Raw genomic sequence first — 13,654 nt, forward strand, 5'->3', positions numbered from 1 at the left:
ATTTTGTCTTTTGAAACTAGCATGTGAAAGTGTGTGATCTTCTCTGGTGTTTCAGTACAGTTTTAATCCAGTGTTAGATGTGTATAAACAACACATCAAAATCAACTCCCCAAAAAAGACAACCTTTGAACTGCACAAGCAACAGAGGGACACCATTCTGGTGACATAGTATAATTCACTGACATCTGTGCCATGCCCCTTGACGGCTTGGTTTCTGAGCTGTGAATCTGCTGCAAACTACTTCACTGGAGTAACCAAGACATCTGTCACAGCACAAGGGTCAAAGCAGAGTAAGCTTTTATTTGCAGAATTGAAACTTATACCCGCAGCATGCTGCCAGTATCATACCACAAATTTTTGTGAAGCTGGTCCGAAAAGATGCAATATAATACCCATGCATTGTTTCATACTCAACAATACTGATCCAAAAGAGGTCTTATACCATTTTCTTTCAGGCATGCTGCAGCTATATTTCATATTGTCTATACTTGCAGTGTATTCTTGAAGAAACATTACAATATTCCTGGTTGTAGCCAGCATTTAACTCTCTCTATACATTTAGACGAGGACACATATGTATTTTTTTTCTCATTTGTCTTTTCCGTTTCCCTGAATTTTCAACTCTCCCCTCCTAGAGCTGGTGGTTTATCTTGAGGTACATGTCAATGGATAACAGCAGCCCGTGAACTTCAGAAAAGGTCAAGTATTTGTGTACCTTGTTATATTTCTTTGAAATGTCTCAAAGTAATTCAGAGAATGAATAACTTTGAAGTAGATTGGAAGTTGTGATGTAAGAAACTGTGGATTTGTAATATATTCAGTCTTCATGTGTCATATCGACAATCTATTTAATCATGGGGGAATTGAGGCTTGACTTGTTCTTGCTTGATATACCTCTCCGAGGCTTTGTTCCAACCCATTGGTTTAGCCCTCTGCCTTCCTACCAGCCTCTGCAATCCCTTTGCTCCTCCATTTCTGGCCTCTTGTGCATCTCCATCATTTTACTTACTCCAGTATTGGCTGCTATGCCTTCCTACTGCCTAGGCCCCAGGGCCTGGAATTCCCTCCCTGAACTTCTCCATCCCTCTTGCTTTTTCTCCTCCTCCTTTAAGGTGCTCTTTAACCAAGTTTTAAGACACTTGCGTGGCTTAGTGTCAAATTTTGTTTGATAACGCTACTGTGCATTGCATTTATGTCTTAATACATTAAAGGTTCTACATAAATACAAGATGGTGTTGAATGAACTTAGATTAGGGACCATGACTTCGAACCCTAACTTGTTTCTTCTGCCCATCCACCCTTTCTAGTTCAGGGACATTTCAGACAGCATAGATTACCCATTACTACCAAGATCAAATAACCCAGCACAGACTGACAATTGAGCCTTTGACCTTCATGTTTTGTGACTCAGTATCTCAGCATGTGGTACATTTATGTGTTGCTCAAGGGAGCCTTGGCATTTGAGTTTATGTTCTCTGGTGTGCAATAAATTGAAAAAATGAATGTCAAAATAATGCATTAGATGCTGTCTAAATTAAAAACAAAATTGCTTCCCTGATACAAGTGCTGTGTATGGGAACTTGCAGCATTGTATAAAATTATAATATTAGTTGCATTTGCACTGAAGGCAGTTCCCTTCCCCATCCTAGAAACTATCCAGTTAAATTTGGGAATAGCTTGTTGGATTGACTAATGTCAATTATGTAAACAAATCAGATAGTTTACTGGGGCACACAATATAAAGGAGCATAAAATTAGAGCAGACTGATATGTAGTGTGTGTTGATATTCCAGCATGTAATAGCATAAAGTGACAATGCACTGTGCCTGTGATTCCCAACAGGTGATCACAGGTGTGCCGTTTGGGTTTTGTGCCAGGTGGATGCCAGGCAGTTACTCAGAAATGGAAAGGGAAGTTTGGACAATAAATCACCATGGATCATTCTCTCACATCTTGCGTTCCAGAGTGGAATTGGCGGAGACCTGGGAATCAGGTTGTTACCAGCCTGTTTTTCGTCTTTCTGGGGAAAAGATTTATTGCACACAGGGGCACTAAATGGAGAAGTAGAAAACAAATTTTAAAAATTAGGCTAGAAAAAAAATTGAATTCAGTGAACAAGGATAGATATTTAAGGCATTTAATAAAATTACACAAGTTAACTACTAACTCTTTCGAGTACAAACCCGTTTCCATCTGTTTCAGATGAAGTTACATTGTTTCATAGTTTGCCATTGTGAGATTTGAACTCTTGATCTTGGGGTTGCAAGCCCAGTACCATAACCACTTGGCTATTTAGGTCAAGCAAGTTAACTACTAAAGTACAGTTTTCTGTTGTGCTGTTTATTTATAGCAGGTGACATAATAATTAGGCTGTGGACTGAAGTATGCAGCCAGTGTAAAGCCAGGAAACATTCATTTTAAGTTGGTGAATAATCTATTTAATAGAAATAGGTCACTTATAGTTGAAGCTTTTGCTCCATATTTTTGTATGCTTTCATTTCCATGTTTCATGATGTGTGCTTGTGGAATAATAAAAATGGTAAAAAAATTGTATTGTAGTTTATGACATCATGCAAGATCGTAAGGTTAAAATCATTGATGGTGGTAGTGGTTGCCATGTAAACATGAATGCGCAATGCCAGATTCCTTTCTTCACTATTTTCAACAAAGGCGTTTATTACCTCTGCTAAACTAGCGGAAAGAGGAACTTGGTATGAGTGTGTTTAAGCATTGTAGGATAACATAATTGACTGCAATTTCTAATCTGAACCACGTCAGCCTCCGTATATATTTATGTTGCGCTAATACTTTAACTTGTAATCAGTATAAGTGGTTTGGTATGACATATACCAAATCCCTAAAACTTGTACCCTTACCACATGCAGCAAGATGAACAATGTGGGCATAAGTATAAGTTGTTCTTCTGCCCAAATATCTCAATTTTGGATTACAAGACCTACAGGGGGTGAAAATAGCTCATTTAAATGATAAATCGTTTGGCCTGAGATGTGTGTATTTGCTTACTTGCAGAATGATTGTCCCAATTTAAATAATTCCAGCAGCAAGCTTTTTTGAGTTTGAGTTTTAAAATAAAGAAGGTTATTCATTATCCCTCACTTGCCCTGGAGGTTTAAAACGTGATATCTCATTTACTCAACTCTCACACATTATCACTCATACAAAGAAATAGATGAAGAAAACAAATACAATTGCAATGTATTATTGTCTCAGTCTCTCTTTTATGGCAGGCCTGCAGTTTCTTAAGTGAGTTGATGCTTTTAGTTGAAGGAAAGGTCTTGTGAGCAAAGGATTTTCAGTAAGCTGTGAGGCTTCTTGTAGTTGATTTTACAGGTGGTTGATTCTCAGGTGACCTTGAAGTTAGAACAAGTTTTCCCACTTTCAAGGCTTTGCTGTTTTTTACCATAGCTGCTTTGTTGACTTGCAGCTGGTTCGATGGCTTTTCTGATGGAACCCAGTCTCTGCAAGCATGTTTAAAAGCAGACAGAAAAATATGGGTGCGCCCACCATGTGACTTGCACAAGTTCAAAGTCCTTTGTCCAAAGAAAGATGGTGTGTTGATTATACATTCTGTTGTTTGACACTTTGAAGTTCACCCTGATGGCTGAGGGGCCATCAGAACACAGAGAGGTCGAAGGGATATATTACACATTCGCCTAAAGCACATTGGCCCAGATCTTCCAGTCTCTGGATCTTCAGAAACAGGCATACTCCTCAAGATGCGCTACGCGGCTCTCCGGAAATCCCAATGCATCTACTCCGTGGGAATTGCCCGGCAAGTTTGAGCTTCCAATGGACAATTCCTCTGCTCCCCGGGACCCTCCAAAAATCAGATTTGGAGACTTCGAACGGTTCCAACTTAGTTAGCTGAATAGTTATTTGGGAAGTGTTAGACAGAAAATTCCTAGTCTGCCTATGAGAATACCTATACAACTGACCCCCCCAATCACTCTCACTCTCCCCTTGACCCCATACTGCCCCGACCTCACCACCCTACCCAGCTGCCACCATACCCACTTACCTCACCCACCCTATTCCTTTACTTACTAAAAAAGTCTTACTTACCAGAATATCGCAGCTAGTGCCTTACAAAGGGGGCATGGCTTCTGCACAGACTCCCTTTGCCAATGCCTTTGAGGTTTCCTGCACCGAGTGAGTTTGGAAGGATCCTCTGTTGGAAGTTTGCCCAGACAAATTGGAGGAAGGTAAGTGGGTTTTCTACAGATTTCAACCCTGAGCCAATTTTGTTTGTCCATGGTGAAACAGAAAAACGAGTCAGCTGTAATGCTACAGGTCCTTTTTATTGATGGTCCATCCTTAAACAAAGGGATGTATGAATTTCCTGATGGCTGTGAATGTCCATATTTAACTCGATATTTGCTTGAGACTCAGGACTGTCTGGTTCAGAATACTAAAGATCTCATGATTTGCAGTGACCATTTTAATAGACTGTGTTCAGAATTTTAAAGTATTGTCTGAAAGTTCATAACGTACTGGAGCATGACAATGCTAATTAAGTTTAAAATGTAGTTGTAAAGTTATTTGTCAGACAAAATTTTTTGATGTATGTGATATGTCTTTGGTGCAGACAAATCATTCTTACTACTTGTAAACCCAGGTGAGTTCCACTCAGAACATAAAGATGTAGAGTGAGTAAAATAAGATGAGACAAGTAACTGTCCAACTATATCATTTGAGAGGGGCTGATATGATTCATGTGTAATTTTGTTCCTATCCTGGTTCATGTGGACACATGGCTTTAAGACGACAAATTTCATTTAACAGTTTGCATTTCAACATGTCGGTCTAGTAATTCCCCTTTCCTGGAACATTCTTCCCGTTCAACCCATTCTTTCCCCTTGTTGGGGGGAATTCACAGCTTGCACAAATGGATATTGCCTTGCCTTGCTGAATTTGCCACCATTCAAATGCAAATCTGTATAACGTATTTTGGCAAAATATTCAATGGGGAGGGCAGCACAACCAATACTAATTCATTCCTCATGCATTGCCTATACCCATACTCTTCTAGCAGTAGATCAGTGGATGATGATCAGGAGCATAAACAGTGGATGATATTTCTTTTTCCTAGATCCAAGAGGCAGATTGTAGCGTTACCAAGGCTATTGCAGCTAAAATCAGTGAATGCAGTACAAATCCACTATCTGCTTGGTTCAGTTTCACAAGATGCAGTGAATTTATTTAACCATCTGAGTGCTTAAAAAGTATTAAAGTGCTTTCAAATGCTATAGTAATATTTTTGAACATGCCTAAAATCTGCGCCATTGTGTCCTTGTCGTAATAATATTTCACATGCTGATTTTAAAATTTCATCGTATAAAAGTAATGCTAATCTCAAAGCTACTTTTCAACGCATCGCATTTTAGAGACACGGTAAATGGTCTGAACTGCCATCCATTCTCAAGAAGAAATGGTAATAATTCATTGCAGTTGACTATTGACTTATCCTACGAAAAATAAAACTTAGCAGCTAGTTTGAATTGTGATGCTCCTGTGACCTACATAAATATAGGACCATCTCAGAGGGAAAAAAAATGATATAACAAAAAGGATGCAGCAGGGATTCTTTTATTCATTTTATTACAGTATCATCTTCATATATATCTTTTTTCTGTTCCTAAGTGATTAAATCACACCTATTTTCCTATACTTAGCTGTATATTTGTTTTTAAGTGTCCATGTTTACAGCAGCTCAATATATCCAAATGATACTGCTTGGGCCATTTTTTGATCAATGAGCTGATTGTTTTCAAAACAGTATTCTACCTTCTTAGATTCTTTTATATCAAATATAGTAGTAAGCCATTCAGTCCCTCAAGCCATTTCCACCAGTTGTTTTGATTTTTTTTAGTGGCAACACTAAAAATAACGACACACTTACACTGACCACCTTTTATATATTTTCAAATACTGCCCTGTTCTGGAGGTCCCTTCACCCATTTTCAAATATTGACTCATTGCTGAGGATCTCCTGTCCTGATTTCTGAAAGACAGTGTCAGCTGTCAAAAGAAAGCAGTACATAAAATGTTTTTATTGCAATAACTTACACTTGTACGGTGACTTTAATATAGTAAACCGCCCTATGGTTCTTTACTCTTCAGAATCAGACTTGATCAGGAGTGGGAAGGGAAAGCACGATTATAGAGTCATAGAGGTCTACAGCACAGAAAAAGGCCTTTCAGCCCATCGAGTCTGTGCCAATCAAATAAGTACCTAACTATTCTAATCCCATTTTCCAGCACTAGGCCCATATCCTTGTAAGCTTGGCAGCCCAAGTGCATATCCAAATACTTCTTAAATGTTAGAGGGTATCTGCCTCTACCACCTTTTCAGGCAGTCAGTTCCAGATTCCCACGACCCTCTGGGCGAAAAAATTCTTCCTCACTTCCCCTCTAAACTTCTTGCCCCTTAAATCCTTACCTTAACCCCCTGGTTATTGATCCCTCCACCAAGAGGAAAAATTCCTTCCTGTCTACCCTATCTATGCCCCTCTTAACTTTGTACACCTCCATCATGTCCTCCCCCTTCAATCTCCTCTGCTCCAGGTAAAATAACCCTAGTCTATCCAATCTCTCTTCATAACTAAAACTCTCCAGCCCAGGCAACATCCTGGTAAATCATAGGAAGGTTTTACAGAGATTTTAAAGGTGTGGAAGGATTTGCAGAAAGACTTGAGTGTGCAAGCTAGATGCCTGAAGGTATTGCCTCCGATGGTCAGAGAGGCAGGAAAGTGCACAATATCAAAGACTGGAGATTAAAGACATGGAGAAAAGGATGCCATGGATGGATCTGTAGAGAAGAATGACTATTTTGAAGCTAATGAGCTGAAGGATGGTATGGTAATTAAGGATAAGAAAAATTGGTGAGTTTGATTTTGTGTGGGATGGGATCTGGTTATAGTTGTCTCTAATCTTGTTTTTCGTTTTGTTCTCTGCACCGTTCCCAACCAGGAAGGGAGCCACATGATCTCTTTTCATGTTTCTGCCAGTACTGCTCAGTTATCCAGCTACTATAAAATGTAGTTTTATCCCACCACTCATGATGCCTTGCAGTTTATAGAAACATTCTAGCCATGTACTCAAAAAACAATTGGTGAAAAAGGTCAAGTAAAAAAATAGTGGTTGACTTCCTGTTTGGACCACACTTGCCAGTCACGGTATATCAGTGACAGCAGAATAGGATAAAATTTTGTGTAACGTTTGCTTAGAAGATGGGAACATACTACTCGTAAATTTAAGAATAATATCTACTATAGGGAGGGGTGAGAGAGATAAAGAGACATGGAAGATTGTGACTTTGTGTGGTAGTGTATTTTCTGTCAGAATTATTGGTAGTAAATCCATTATCCCTCACCCAAGGGACTCTATGCACTATATTTTAAACAACATGGATGAAATTACTTCTTATTACATTACTTGTATACCACCACACCAACCTGTGACGGCACGATTTAAATAACAATAATGAATGGCATTGTGATTTAATTGTTTACTATTCTTTCAGGTCTCCTATGGGAGATTATAGGTACTCCATTGCCTGGTTTAACATGGACATTATTGTTAAAGGAAACATATATGAGTCTATTGTGTGCATGCTTTTTGATTTGTGTTGCTCATTTATACATTGGGTAGTTCGCAAGTTCAGTAGGTTGGGGAAATTCTACTTACTGCTTCCATTGATAATGTTTACCAGTTTTTGTTAGCTCTTTATTTTGTTTGCAGTGTCTTCAGTTGGGTCTCTGCGCATTGACAAAGGATGTAGCTAGAAGAACTGATCACAGGAGGAATTGTTGGGAAAGGGGCGTCAGGAACTAGTTTCTTTTGGTACATGATATTTAATGTAGAACCTGTTTTCTTAGATCAATTTTTGTCTCAAGACTGAACAGAGCCTGTTTCATTTCCAAAGTATTGATTTTTCCTCATTTACTTTGCAAGACCAACATTAGATTTGTCTGAATTTATATATGAATTCTATTTTGCGAACAAGATATATACCTGCAATAATTGGAGTTCCATGTTTGCAGTGTCAATAAGCCAACTGCTCCAGTTCTTCTTCATTTCTGAGATGACTTGCCCGTCATAGTCAAACTTGTGTACTGCTAAATAGTCTTAGAGCGCAATAATTGATGAAATTCACTATCAAGTAAGTAATATGTAGTGCGTTCAGGCAGCAACCATGCTCATCTGTTTGTGGCTTAGCTACTCTATTGCGCACAAGTTTTTGAATTGTTGTGCATCCGTGATCGAGGTCTTTGTTTATACTTGCTTATATATTTACTATCTGCAGCAGACTCTGACCAAAGTATAACTTGCACCTTAGGGACAGTATTATCGGACTTGCAATTCAGGAACCAAATTTGCTGTATAGGTAGCTGACCAAAGCCATATGGCACCTTTTATAACAGTATTGTCTGTTCCAGTGGTTCACAGTTTGGGAATGTTATGCTAATTATACTGCAGTTTTAGAAGCCACATTCAGAGCTTTTCTAGTTCCATAGAACCATAGAAAAGTTACAGCACAGAAGGAGGCCATTCAGGCCATCTTGTCCATGCCAGCCCGAGGACACACAGGTGCCCTTTCTAATCCCACCTTCCTGCACCCGGCCCATAGCCCTGCAGTTTCCAGCACTTAAGGTACACATCCAGATACTTCTTAAAAGAGTTTAGAGTTTCTGCTTCTACCACCAGACACCCACTACCCTCTGCGTAAAAAAAGTCATTTCTCATGTCCCCCTTACACCTTCTGCCACTTATCTTGAATCTATGTCCCCTGGTTCTAGAATTCTCCACCAAGGGAAACAATTTTATCCTGTCCACTCTATCTATTCCAATCATGTAGTTTAACTGAAATAACCTGATGCCATCAGATGTAGTAAAACCTGTTATACATAGTTGCTTGCAGAGAATTGACACGCCACACTGAGCAAGTGAATTTACTGAAATTTACTATTTATACTTGCATCCAAAGAATTCCCAAATAGTCTCACTGCTGTAGAATTCTTTTTGTTGACTTGCCTGTTTATAACATATGAGGAATATTACTTTCTACAACTTAAATATTTTCAAATAAATAAATGTACTTCTCACAATGTGTATTATGTTGATTGATCAATTGATAAATACACTGCATGGTGTGGTTTGCAATCATGCAAACACATGGAAGTTCTGGAATCAATCTAAGGCACAGGCAAAAAAAGCCATCATCAACCATCATGGTATTGATCCTAATCTCCCTATGCTATAATTGTGTAAATTGACCAGACTACCTGTTGCTTCCCATTATCTGTTCAATCTGTTGGAATGTTTGTCTGTCAGTCTGTGTGTGTGTGTGTGTGTGTGTGTGTGTGTGTGTGTGTGTGTGTGTGTGTGTGTGTGTGTGTGTGTGTGTGTGTGTGTGTGTGTGTGTATACATGTATACACAATGTGGGTAGGATCCTAGTGGTGGATTAGAAAAGAAAACAGGTTGAGAAGGGCTATGATTTCAATTACTTTAAATGCTGAAAGGAACAGATTAGACATACGTAACCTATTCAACTTGGACTGTTGGCTGGAAGGATAGGTTATGAATGTAAAATTTAGAAGTGCCAAACAAGATTTAAGATTAGTAGAATTTTCCCTCTACAGAATGTTGACATGCAGCTAATTGAGTCAATATATTGAAAAATGACTCAATGCCTCAGTGGATAGGAGTTTGAGAGCAAGAAGGAAAAGTACTGCTAGATTGGCTGCTACGTGTACCATGATGGTTTGCAAACTTTTGAAGCAATGCTGAGGAAGACAGACTGAATATTGTAAGATCCACATTTTGATAGATATTCTAGAGTTTTCCTTCATTTAGTTTTGCATGGGCTCAGGAAAAACTTTGCAGAGCTTGCTTCAGGAAAATAAAGGTTTTGGCTAGAATTAAAAGGACAGGCGTGATGTACTGACTGACCTTCTTTCCTTCAATGCATTCTTTTATAGCCACAATCGAAGCTCACACTTGCGGAATGGCAATTTGGGTTAGATACCAGAGGGCTGCTGGAACCTGTAGAACTCAGTCCAGCTTGATTCATCATCTTTTGGAGAGGTGGGGTTAGGAGAAAACAGGGGAGAAAGGAAACATTAAGAGAAATCCCTTTTTTGTGAAAATGAAGCAAGTAGGGTGCATGTTAAGGTCATTGACAGGTTCAAGTCATTATGAAAGCTTGCTATCAATCTAGCAACACCAAAGAAAACCTTTTAAAAGTTCACAAAGTAAATACTGATGATAAAAGCCATTTGACATGCAGAAAGACCCTAAGATACTACAGGACATTCAGCCATTCCCTAAATGATTCTGGGGTTTTTAATGGAATTCCTTTTCATGTGCTAATTACTCTTGTTGTAAACTGCTCCTGACAACAATCCTACATTTGCCTTTTATTAGCTTGAACTAAATTTATCTTCACTCTTCTAAATTACGTGTCTCTAAAATCAGCTCTGTCACCTGTTTTCGATGCTGAAAAGCCCAAATTTCTCCGTTCGCCCCATGCTGTAGAATAAAGTCCTGGATTTGGAGTGGCTATCTTTAATCTCTGTGACCAGAACAGGACAACACTGTGCTCAAGGTGTGGTTGACCAGAGCACTGTACAGCTTTAGCAGGAGCCCTTTGACTAGTATTCTTTGGTTTCCTCTATATAGTTCAGTATTTGATTTGCTTTATTTATTTCTGCTCTTCAGTGTTTGGAGATGTTGTGGGACGGATACACAAAAATCTCTAGATCTCTTTTAGCTTTGTCCTTAGCTATTCCATCAGTCCTTGAGTATTTTGTCAGCCCTTTTTCTTCCACTGGACAGTATTTCATTGGATGATATTTTGTTTACATTCTCAGCAGCCTTTCTGCTGACAGCACAGACACATTTGAGATAGCATTGGGGCGTATAAGGTAAACCTTTAGTGCTAGAGAACCACTGTGCAGCTCTGATATTAAGTTTAGAACCAGAACTTTACTCCTTATCTATTGATATCTTGAATGAGCTGGACTTGAGCTTTTCTGGGCACTAGTGCTATCAGCAAACAGATGGTGGGGGAAGGGATGAAAGGTTACTTGGGGGATGGGGCAAACTCCTATTGTGCTCTTGAAGACTTCTCTGCTGTGCTTCTAACCACAACAGCTTGTTCATTTGCATTTCTGTTTACAGCATATTTGTGAAATAGCTGTTTCCTGTTAAATTATAGCAGGAAGATGTGTGGGTCTTAAATTAGTAAGCAAAAGGTCACAAGGAAAGCAGCTGGTAATGAGAGCTCTACTTCCTATCATCGACAGTGCATCCTATCAACAAATTAAATACAATATGTAAACCTCAAAAAAAATGTGCTGAATTCATAAAGTCACTTGAAATATGCAAGGAAGAATTGGCAATGGTAACATATGATGCTGTGCTGTGTACAAAACAGTCTTGCTGTTGCCATAGTGTCCAAAATGCCTTTATCAAACTTTTATTGTTGAACTTCGCACACTTTCCTGGATGGAGTCTTAGTTAAGAGCTAAAATAATGGACTGTTGGTTGACTGTAATAATACAATATGCATGAGCGTGTGCATATACTTTTATACACATACTTTTCAATTTCCTATGGAATTTCATAAACTGCAAAATATGGTGCCTATCTTAACTTGCATCTGTTAGCTTTTACTAGCTTTGTATCTGTCTCTCCTCCCAACTAAAAATTATGGTCTATTTCTGTATTCCTCTGAAGTTTTGTTAAGAGTAATAAAAATCGCTGTTAAACTTGCCTTTGCAAATAATTTTTAATGGAATCAAAATTCTAATTGTTTCTATTTCTAAATACACCTTATAAATTATTTAATACATTTTAATATATAAAATCTCACATTTTGAACCGCTGTACTCAAATAAAATGGACTAGCAGTAGATGTAGTTAGGCTGCCTGTGCAGACTTGAATTTTATGAACATTTATGTGGACTCATTTTTGTTTAAGTGCTTTAGTACGTTTTACTACATTAAAGATGCTATATAAATATAAATTATTTAAATATTCATATTTTTTAGTATAAATTGTTATTTTCATTTCTGTGCTGTTGCAGTTAAGAGCTTTCATTTGCTTGAACATGTAAGTCATTGCTTGTAAGACAATTTTTTTTTTACATATACAGCAATATGGGCATATGTCCAATAACTTAAATCCTGTCACCATACATTACATTCACAGCTCTTATTTCTCCCATCATGATCATAGTGCACTTTTACACAGATATTGAACATTTCAAAGATGAAAAAACTCTGGATACTAAAAAAAAAGACTGGATTATTTTCTTTTGTTTAATTAAGTAGTTACTTATCATTTAGAAAGGGTTGGGTAAATCCCTGATTTAGACTGGGATGGAAAATTTAAAGGTCTAAGTGTGGAAAAAAGCAACCAAATACAACATGAACTTAGACAAATGAGAGTTCTTCATTAATAACAGTGCATTTGTGAAAAGCAACCAGCCGGGACAAAATGGTGAATTTGTGGGGGATAAATAAAGATTTTGCCCAGTTACTTCAGAGATTAGAAGAATTTTTTCAAAACTGCCTCAGGAATTAACCTGTCAAAGGAGTGAGTTTGGGTGGCCAAGTGGCCTTTAGTTGCTTTGTGCTTTATTTCCCATGTTACAACAAGGCAGATTTTTGAACTGATGTACATGTTGCTTATCCCTATTTGTGATATATAAATGGTTCTGGTGAGCAGTTTACAGTTGTGCCTATTAATAGGTCTCACTCAAAAGGAAAAGAAAGTATTGGACTTATTGTTGTGTTCCAAACTTTGAACGTTGATTCTGAAATTATGCCAATGAATACTAATGCATGGACATATGAAGTCTTTGCCCAGAATTCATCTTCCTACTATTTGAGTAGCGATGCTATTCAATTTATTTTAAAAGGAGCACTAAGAGAACTACGAGACATTGATTTTTGCTGTATAATGATAAAGGACTAATGCACCAAGTTTGCAAAAATTGAGTGACAACTGCTTTCATTTTGTGCCAAATATTCAACGTTAGAGTAGAGTGGTCAGCATTAATCACTGTAATTTTTGCAATAAAATTGCCCTTTTCTGATATTGGCACAGTCCTGCTTTGACATCTCCCTAATTGTGACACCATGTGCAGAAATGGCAGGTTACAACCAGATCCTGAAACAAAGTCACTATTCAATGTTATGTTTCTCTTCTTTGTAAGAACATTCTCATTTGTTCCACAGCCTTACCAGTGGCTTATGGACGGATATAATTTTTGTACTTGGTTGAACTGTACAAATGACACTTGTATTAAAACAAAATAAGGCTTCAGATGGGAATAGTAGTGTATTGTTATTACCTTCTAATTTATATTCACTGTATTCTGGCCTGTGTGGCTAAAACCATGAGCCTTCAAACTTCCATGAATAATTATTTGACCAGTGGCAAGTTTCCATGGTTTAATTTGTTGTGTGTTTTATTGAGCTAATTATAATCATATACTGACTTGGTGCAAATTTACAAGTAAGTAATTCTACTTGAGGGGAAGAAATCTTGGGTACATAAATGTTAACACTTGGCTTTTCTGTTGGTGTACTGAAAGACTCAAAAAAAATTTGGAAATCTAGTAG

At 37.9% G+C, this 13,654-nt stretch overlaps 1 protein-coding gene across 2 annotated transcripts in view; it reads left to right on the forward strand.

Moving 5' to 3' along the window:
* Positions 1-13,654, forward strand: part of LOC121283984 (F-box-like/WD repeat-containing protein TBL1X) — a 318,557-nt gene that overhangs the window by 34,443 nt on the left and 270,460 nt on the right. Inside the window, exon 1 of one of the 2 annotated variants that reach the window (XM_041198854.1) lies at positions 630-698. The exons of the other annotated variant lie outside the window; for it this stretch is intronic. The gene's annotated coding sequence lies outside the window, so the exon portion shown is untranslated. Of the gene's footprint in view, positions 1-629; positions 699-13,654 lie in introns of those variants that run through there. 2 annotated transcript variants of the gene reach the window in all.

This window comes from Carcharodon carcharias, chromosome 11 (genome assembly GCF_017639515.1).
Source record: "Carcharodon carcharias isolate sCarCar2 chromosome 11, sCarCar2.pri, whole genome shotgun sequence".
In the NCBI taxonomy this organism is placed as follows: Eukaryota; Metazoa; Chordata; class Chondrichthyes; order Lamniformes; family Lamnidae; genus Carcharodon; species Carcharodon carcharias.